This window comes from Monodon monoceros, unplaced genomic scaffold (assembly GCF_005190385.1).
Source record: "Monodon monoceros isolate NGI ecotype Baffin Bay Population unplaced genomic scaffold, NGI_Narwhal_1 Super_Scaffold_6, whole genome shotgun sequence".
Taxonomy (NCBI): domain Eukaryota; kingdom Metazoa; phylum Chordata; class Mammalia; order Artiodactyla; family Monodontidae; genus Monodon; species Monodon monoceros.
In genome coordinates, this window is record NW_021703783.1 from 65,713,304 (window position 1) to 65,723,758 (window position 10,455).

A 10,455-nucleotide genomic window follows, 5' to 3' on the forward strand; every position below is an offset into this window, starting at 1 on the left:
GTACACCACTGAAGTAATTAAAGCAAAGGATCTGACTTTTTGTGTTTTGAAATCATGCAGTACATATTGCACAAAATAGACGTGGGGAGGGACAAGACTGGAATGGGGGACATTGTTTAGAAAGCTATTATTTAGCCAATTTGAAAAAAAAGATAGCAATTTGGACTAGTGTGATGTCTGTGGGGATCAAGATGAATTCCAGCTATATTTTAGAAATAGAATTGGTAGGAATTTTTGATGGCTTGGTTATGAAGGTAAAGAAGGTGTCAACAAAACAGAATAGGAAGTTCAGGAAGATAGCCTATTATTTAGAGAAATTTAGTATACTATCAAGATGACAATTCAGATCTATGGGGATATATAAATTAACCTTTCAGTGACTTGGAACAACTGACTCACTATTTGGAAAAATAAATTATATACCCATTGGACATCATTCATAAATCTCAAATGGATTAAATATTGAAGGTTTAAATTTTAAGACTACAGGAAAATATAAAACATATATTTTCATAAAGTTGAACAGGAGAAAGCTCTAATTTTGACACAAACCCAGAAGCCATATAGAAAAACTTGGGCGAAATTAATTATGTACAAACTAAAAACATCTGTATAGCAATAAACACTCTAATAAAAGTTGAAGGAAAGCTACAAACTAAGAAAATATCTCAAGATATATGGTAGACATATAATCTCTTTACATAATATATGAATTGAATCTAACCAATTACATGAAGATAAAAAATGATAGAAAAAAGGACATTAATTGTATGCTATTATACTGTTTTGTGCTAAACACGTCATATACATTATTTCATTTATTCCTCGCAAAACATCTATGATATAGGAACTATTTTGAATCCTTATTCTACAGATGAGGAAACTGAGGCTCTGTAAGTAAAGATACTTCATTTTTAGAACATGTACATTAAAATATCTCCTCTTCCCTGTTGGCTAAAAGTGTATTTCCTATTTCTACCTTATCCTTTATGTATAAACACGTGCATGTGGGCATGTGTGTGTGCACACACACACACATATACACAAACACACTGCCTAGTATTTGTCAGCAGCACTACAGAGATTTAATGAAAAATAACTTCTTATGGCATTGTGCTGAGCACTGTTTGTAATGATTGTGTATTTCCAACATGAATTCATTGTTATATATAAGAACAGCAAATGATATGCACTGATAATCTGAAGTCAGCCAGTCCAAGAAAAGAATTATTCTATATTAAGATGTTTTATTGACTTTATGAACTCAAAATATTAATATACTCCTTAATAAAAAACACATGGCTTTCTTGATGTGACAACTCTCCTCATGATAAAAGTATTAGTTTACTGGTTTAATAATGATTTTGAAATCATCATTTATACACCACAGTGCTGCATAAGCATCTCAATATTACTAATCATTTTATGATCAAAGAGCAGTTTTTATTACCTGGGTGAATATACTCAAGAGTTTATCACTGACCAATTGACATATTTAAGCTACAAACACTCTACAGAAATATTTTCTCACATGGAAGTATTCTCTAGAGGAAATAGAAACTAAATTATACTTCAGGTTCAACAAACATAGAAATTAACATGCAGTTTAATTGTCTTGCTCTTGCATTTCCTTTTCATAAAGAGAGAATCTAGCTGGGTGACTTGGCTGTGAGACAGATCACCTCACCAGGTAATTTATTAGGTTCTTATCAGCATAATCTATCACTGTTCCAGCCAAAACATTTGATTTGGCAGAAAGCCTGGCACTTATGAGTTTATTAGAGATGTACTTTTTTAATTTGGGAGAAATATACTTAGATTGATAGCTCTAGGCTGGTCTATGGAAAAAATTAGGGGATAACTGCTCGTAAGCATTTCCTAAGCTTATATATTTGGAGTTAAATAAGCATCCCTAAAGATCTTTGTTTATAACTGTCACCAAGTATTTAATATTTAGAGTAAAAACACTAGTAGTTTTTGAAGTAGAGTCCCTCCTGTTTTATGGCATCAATTTTTGGCATAAGGCCAACAAATTGCAGTTTGAATATAAATAAACCTCTTCCAAAATCTCAAATGGATTGTCAAAGTAGTTTTCTTTTTTTCCTAGTGGTCTAGCAAATATTATCACATCACAATGCTCATAATAAACTTGATGCTATGAGAGTATGTAATATTATTCTAACCCAAGAAATGGGAGACAAGTGAAAACAGTCTTAACAAATATTTGATGTCCTCCAGTGGCCAAATAAATTATAATAGCAGAGGAGATATAATTCCTTTGGCAGAGCATTCTATTTCATTTTTTTTTAATGGCCTGCTATTTTTCTTGGGCCTGATGTAGTTCTTATGATAGAATGTAGAGAAGGCTAAATTCTTCACAATATCTGATTGGTTGCTTAAAGATTTCAAACACTGTGAATGTGTGTAAAGTGCAGCGTATGGCATTGAGCTGAGTGTATGAGTAGACTAAAAGAAAATTAAGGATGTCCTTTTATCAAATATGAGAATAATTCATGTGGCTATATTGAATGCTAAAATATTGATAAGTTTGATTTAGTTTGAGAAATCTTTCTTGCTATAGATGAGAGACTATAAAATTTGATGTGAGCTAACATAAACCAGAGTAGGTTTCTAGATAGCTAATATTATTATTTTTTTCTTTTTTCTAAATCACATGTTATTCTAAGCAAGGGACTTAACATTTTCCTTTCTCAGATTCTCCAGCAAAATTTTTTTTAAAAAAGACATGTATCTGGATTGCTTTATACAATAAGTTTGTCTAGCTTTCTCCTTTCCCTCAATCAATTCTAGTCTCTCTAGAGGCAAAATAAAGGATAGCAAATACAAGCCTTGGGCCTTTATTTAGCTTGTTAGCAGGTACTTATTGATCATACACTTTAAAGCAGTTTTTTAGTAGTTGTACTCTTAATTAGAGTACTGCATGTTTGGACCTTAGTATAAATTGGGGGCGATTATTCCCAATTACTGAGAAAGTAATTTTGTTTTCTTATATATGAGAGTGTGTTAGGGACTTGAGCTAAAGAAGAAATACATATAAATGAAAAGAACTATCATTAAGTCTTATAATTTGATTTCAGGGAAAAATATTTATAGAAATACAATACAAAGGATATAAGAGCAGTAAGAAAAAGAAGTGATGGAATGATTTGATGGACTTTTATTAAAGAAACTTTCAGACTAATACATCTTTTATATACCTTCCTAGTATATAAAAAATAGAATCCAAAATATATCCTAGAATATAAAAATTGAATCCAACCTCAGGATATGTTATATGTCTTTTACTTATGCCGTAGTGTAGGTTTATATTTCTAAAACATGGCTTCCAATTATTTACAAAATAAAATCCAAATTTCTTCACAAATTACCCAAGGCCAATTAATATCTGTCTTACCTCTAGAAATTTTCCTTGGATATATCATGTAATCTAGACAAACTGGACTATCTGCTATTTCCTGGTGATGACCCAGACTTTCACTACACCATTTCTTGGCCAATATTCTCCCGTTTAAGAGGAATGCTCTTTCTCTAACCTCTCCCATCAAAATCCCATAAATTCAGTAAATTCTTCAGCATTCAGATCAAATATTATACCTTCTGTAATACCTTTTATGTTCTTCCGATTAGAAATAATCTCTCCTTTCTGGAATCCAATAGCACTTGTAAAACTATTTTTTTCTTATTATACCAGTAATACCAGGCATGACTTCCATAGGGGAGGCATGAATGTCTCAACAAACTCAGGATGCTGTTAGGCAAAAGCTATATGAAACAAGGCTGGATAGGATGCCAAAGGTGACCTTATCACCTAGTTAAACAACAGTCCTTGGGGAGAATTCTCAGGAAGCACTAGCTTCCTAGTGCTAGCACAAGTCACTAGCTTGTGACTTCTGAATATACACTGCAACAACAACAACAACAAAATGACTTTAGCTTATTAAGCTGTTGCTTTCTTTTTTTCCAGTTCAATGGCAATATGTACCTATTATTTGCCTTGGAATTCTTTAGTCACCTGTGAGAGTGTTTGTGTTCATATGATTTTTGTATGTGTTCATGCATGCTTTTAGAATTTGGGCATCATTAATGATTCCCATGACTCCTTTCATTCTCTTCATGGAAGCCTCAGAAAGTGGAAAGGTGAGCACTGTAGATAATTTGATGACTCTTGGAAAACAAAAGTAAACAGAATTCCCTTTGGTCCAATGACTGAGAGAACTGCAGGTTTTAATCTAAAAAAATACAGCAAGCAAACTCTCTAATCAATTGTGAACTTGAATTCTGAGCACAGTAGAAAAATCACACTTACATTGTTAAAGATAACTGAAACAAAATAAAGGGAAAACCAGTTAAACAAACATAACCTTCATAATCATAAAGGTACTAATATTTTATTTTGATCTTTTAATTAAAAAATTAATCAACATTTGGTCTATTGTATTTCTTAAATTAAAGCAATAGTATTCATTCTGATCTCTTAAATTGCAAATTTTGATTCTTTTGACCTTTAGTTTGCTTGATAAGATGTTGAGTAATAGCAGAATAAATATATATTATTTGCATGCTTTTAAATTCTGTGTTTGAAGAACATGACTTTAGTTCTATATTTCAGTTATCAAAGCATTCCTTCAGGTGCCATTTGCAGAATTAGTGTTAGAACAGTAAGGAAAACACTAAGGACAGTTAGTTCTATGTTTATAAAATAAGCATCTCATTTGGAAAAGAATACATGCCTAAAGATAAAACTCTGGGCAAAGAATGAAGACAAAATGAAATAACTGGAGAATTTCATTGACTCAAGAATTTAACTAAGTTATCTTAATGCCCATGCAAATTATCATCATAAATGAATCCTTGATAATATATAAAATCCACAAAATGTACCACAGAAAAACTGTGCACTTAAGAATGAAGAACTGTGCTTGATAACTTGTTGTATAGCCTTCAAAATCAGCTTCCAAACAAATTAGAATTTACTTGCTCTAAGGCTTGAATTTTAATTCAAAACCATGCAAATTTCATGGAACAGAGTTTGATTGTAATTATTCCTCAATCTTCAGGAAGAACTAAAAATCTATTATTTAGTTAATTAATGAATCTTATTTTGATGACATTTAGTTCTCCTGCTCATCCAATTCTTATTTCTAGTTCTGCTAAATACAGTTTGTAACTGGCACTAAGTAATTTCGGTTTAGTAAATAACGTTTTACTGTTTTACATATATATGTACATATAGGTATATATATAATTTAAACAGTATAGCTTAGTGGAAATTAGGAGTTTACTCTTTTCATTTTTTCTTTTTCTCTCTCTAATGCTAGTGAGAGCAATTTGAATAGTAATGATAGTAAATCAACTTGAATAACAATTGAAATATGAAATTTAAACCACATCGACAGAACTGTTTAAAGGAAGTAACTCCAGATGGCCCCACTGGTGATTATTCAAACTTTAAAGCTGATTACATCATGAAAAATGAGTAATATATCACCACCCAAAGGTAGTTTATTTATGAATATAGCTTCAAATATTTTAATAAATATTCCTTATTTATGCTTCTACATTCAGCTAGCTGATGAGAGTGTTTTTTTCCCTAGGCTTAATATAATGAGGTCTATTTCATATTTCCTACATTATCAATCAGATCTAGAGAGAGAAAGAAGTCATTTAGACATTCGAGGAGAAATCCTCTATGTAGAAATACCTGTAACCATAAAATTGTCATTAAATGATGATATTAAGATTTTCTGATTCTCTCAAAGTAGAGAGATAATTGAATCTCAAAGAAAAAGAGGATGAACAAGAGACTTTAAGAATAAAATACTTGAAACATTACAGTGACTACAACTCATACGAAAGGGTACTTTTCAACTCATTTATTTTTTCATACATTGTGCTGTACTTATTGTGAAAAAAGAGTTTGAGGCAGGTTGCATTCAAATACAGAAAGTAAAAGTTTTAAAGGGAAATACTCAATAAACAAAAACATGAAGAAACAAGATAAGCTTTCCTCAATATTTGCACCCTGACTTAAAAGATCCTTAAAAACTCAAACTTCTGGGTGAAATGTAACCCTAAATTCAATGTCTCCACCGCTTCACTGCATGTTCATTCCTCTATTACAATCTACCCTCACTCTACTACTATATTGAATCTGCCTTTTCTGGGGTTACCAAGTGCTTCCTTGTTGATAAATCCAGGAGCATTCTTCAGTATTTACATACTCGACTTCCATTTGGCTTCCCCTCCCTCCAGTAGTAAGCATCCCTTTGCTTTTCAAAATAGGCTGTTTCCTTGCTGGTTTTCCCTTTTCTTTTATTATAGCAGTACAAGGCATTGGTCAAGAATAGCGTGCTTTTTCCTGCTCTGGAAGCTAGGCACATGACTTTTTCATAAAGGGCATGAAAGAGTTATACTAATATAGTTCATAAACAAGCCACCTAGCTTGTTAGACAATATATGAACTATATCTAAAGCTAGTAAAAGGTCACACATATTGCTAAATTACATTGTGTTCATGCTTTGTGGTGAGATTGGCTGAGAAGTTAAGTATGGTCAAGAGGTTCAACTCTGAGATAAGGAAAGACATTGAATCAACAACTGAAGAAAAGAATGTGGTGCATAGTTGCAGGGGATGTCTGTGCTTGTGTCCAGGTGAGGGAAAGTCTAGATTTCATATTTCTGCCATGTTACTTGAGAAAAAAGTATACTACATGATAATGTGAGGTGGATAGTTGCATCACTAAAATTATGTTTAGCACGCCCCAGCATAGTTGGCTGTTTAACCACCTGTAATGCAATGATGGCAGAAACCCTAAATTAGTAGAGAGATATTTTGAAGATTTATTCTCACTGCTTTATTGTAAAACCTCTAGAAAGCTCTCCTGCCTGACTTGGAATAGGGGTGTTTATGTCCCTAGTTTTTCTAAGTCTCAGCCAAACCCAGTTTAGCGGAGAGTAAAGAAGCTTGTGCATTTCAAGTAGCTTTTTCTTCACAGAGAGAATGGTTTTAACATTTGAGCCTTTTCCTTGGGTTTGAGGGGTTAAAAAGCAAAATGACTGCAATCCTAAAGGGTGATCCCTTGGATTGTAAAGGGGACCTCTGAATCTGCTCTGTGTGGTGCTACTGGGGTGGAGTAAAATTGAGGAGTCTCACAGGCCAATGCTGTATGGATAACTACTTTAAATGTGAATGGTATGAAAACACCAATGAAATACAGAGACTAGCAGAGTGGATAAAACAGCAAGGCCCAAATATATGTTGATTACAAGAAGCCCACTTTAAATACATAAGGACATGGACAGATTACAAGTAAAGAGAAGGAGAAAACATACACCATGCTAACACTCATCAGAAGAAAGCTAGTATAGCTATAGTAATTTCAGACAAAGTCAACTTCAAACAAGGGAATTTATTGGGCTAAATAGGGTCATTTTTCTTAAGCTTCATCTCTGTCCTACATCAGCAACAATAGTCAAAAATCATTTTGATAAGTACGGACCTTTGATATGATGGGATGAACATGACACTATAACTCTGCGGTTTTCCTTTCCAAATCACATAACATCAGTTTAATTGTGAGAAAAACACTGGACAAATTTCAAAAGAGGGGCTCTGTGATATATGACCAGTACTCCCCAAAACTATCAAGGTCGTCAAAAACAAGGAAAGATTGAGAACCTGTCACAGTTAAGAGGAGCCTAAGAAGACATGACTTTTAAATATAATGTGGTATCTTGGTTGGGATTATAGAACACAAAAAGAGAATTTGGAAAAGCTAAGGCAATTTGAATAAAATATGGACTTTAGTTTAATAATAATGGATCAAAATTGGTTCATTAATATAACAAATGGACCATACTATTGTAAGATGTTAATAATAGAGGAAACTGGATGCAGGAAATATATGGGAAACCCTCTGTAGTATCTGCTTAATTTTTTTTGTGAATCTAAAACTATCCTAAAATATACAGTCTTTTAATAAAAATAATAAAAGTCAATAATAAAACAATATGTCCTTGAAGTGTGTTCCTTTAGTTACCATGTTAGTCAGGGTTCACTTACAGATTGCTTATGGTTCAGTTCTCAAGAATAAACTCAAGATTCTTTTATAATTGTGGCCAAATCTTTTAAACACACATGGAAGAAAAGAAAGCTGGCTCCCTTTTGAACATGTGGCATTTGAAGAAAATCTAAGGAAGACATTTTTTAGCAGCAAAGATTAAATATTTAAATTGTTGTCAAGAGAAGCTGTGGAATCTCCACTTTTGCAGGTTTTTATAAATAGAATTATTTTAGATGTAATCTAATCAGAAGACAGATTGATGGATGAGATGACTGCTTAGATTTTGCCTCTTCTAATAAATTTAATATTACAGTGGCAAGTTGCCATCCTAAAGAAAATAATTGAACATTGGAAAATGATGAATAGTAGGAAGGGATGACATAGATGAAACAGAGGCTAACACTGTCCTTGAAACTATTAACATGATGAAAAGCCCACATTTTGGTACTGGACAGATATTTGTGTCCATTTCACAATGTCAAAAACCCATTCATTCGATGATCCATTTGCTGCTCAACAAATATTAAGTGGCTATAATTAACACACTTTGATAGTTGATAGATGCTAGTTAAATTTTTAATAAAATCTTTTTTCATGAGGGAGAATGTTTGGAATTGAACAAACAAACAAAAAAACAAATTAGGATTTCTTAATTTTCTTTTATAAAACCCAGTAATAGTTTATTCAAAAAATTTTGTCTTGGTTAGTTAAAATATAAGAACAAAGGAAGGACAAATCTATATTGTGAATGCTTTACTTATGAATTGCTACTCTCTCAATTTCAACTGATCCTGCAACATGGTTAACAACCATATGTCTTTTAGTTTAGTTTTTTTTTTCCTTGTTCTTAATCATTTTTCTTCTTAGTCTCCTCTCAATTTTTATAAATGTAATCTCTTTCCTCAAGACTACCATGCAAGACCGAGCTTCTTATGTTTAACAGATGACTAAGATTTCCATTGAAATCTGAGAAATTGAAGCTTCTAGATACGGACAATCTTAAATTCCTGGCCACACCACTCATCCTTACATATTTATCTGGAACTTGATCTAAAGTATCAATAGTTCCTATTCTACAGTTTCAAGGGCTGAAATCAGTTTCCATTTAGTCAAGAAGGAATTCAAAAGCACTTGCTCTGTGCCACACATTGTGAGGAGCACTGTTTAAAGCTGGATTGCCTTCTTCCTTCAGCCTTCTTCAGAATTAATTATTCCTTTCCTTTTTCGGCTAAGTCATTCATATCAGCTTGTAAGTAAGCCTATTTATTGTCTGGGATTTCAAATAACAAAGATGTGAACTTTATGCATGTTATCCCCAAATTATTGGACTATTCTGTCCCTTAACATTCACTTTTCATAAAGTCGAAATCATTGTCTCAAAGTAAAGCAATCCCCACTGCAACACACACACACCACACACACACACACACACACACACACACACACACACACACACACACCAGAGAAACTGCTCTTACGAGGAACACCAAAACTATCTTATTGGCAAAATGAACAATCATATTTTTTCAGGTTTCCTACTGGGCTTCTATACTATGTTCATAATTGTAATAGGTACTGCCTTGTTAAATATCTCTATACCCACAAGTACAGAGATGTTATTCTCTCAAAGTTCTCTGTCCTAGCTTACTCTCACTCTAAAATTCCTGGTTTGTGTTCCCCTTAAAATGTGTGTTTCACTATAATTACTTTTTTATTAAGGTAACATTGACTTATAATATAACTTTCATATGTATAACATTATATTTCTACTTCTGTATACCATACAATGTTATAATTATTTTGTTTTTATTATTGAGGCCTTCAAAATCTTGGCTTCTCCTCTGAACTTCACATTTAATATCATACTTTCTTATAGCAGTGGATAGGGAAAAATCAACAATTAATACAGATAATTTTACCTATGGAATATTTCTATTTTCCCTTAATAAGATTCCTATTTCCATTTCTGTGTTTAATACCATTATTATACATATCTTGAAATATTGCAATAATTTCATTCTTGTTCACCTTGTCTTTAATATCATCTCCTTTTTATTTATTCTTTACCTAACTTCTAGATAATTCCATTTAAAAGAAGTCTGGCCTATCCTAAAGTTTTATAAAACATTTCAATGATTCAGCTTTGCTTTCAGAAAAACATATATATGACCTTCATGACATAATTCAAAGCCTTTCAAAGTCTAATCTCTACCTATTTCTTCATCCTCATATTCTGAAACAGCTTTTTTATAAATTGTGCCAAATTATCTTTTTTTCGTGTAAGTACATTTTTGATTGGATTTTTTTTTCTACTCTATTCATCTGGTGAATTTTACTTATATTTTAAGTCTCATTTCAGGTATCATACCCT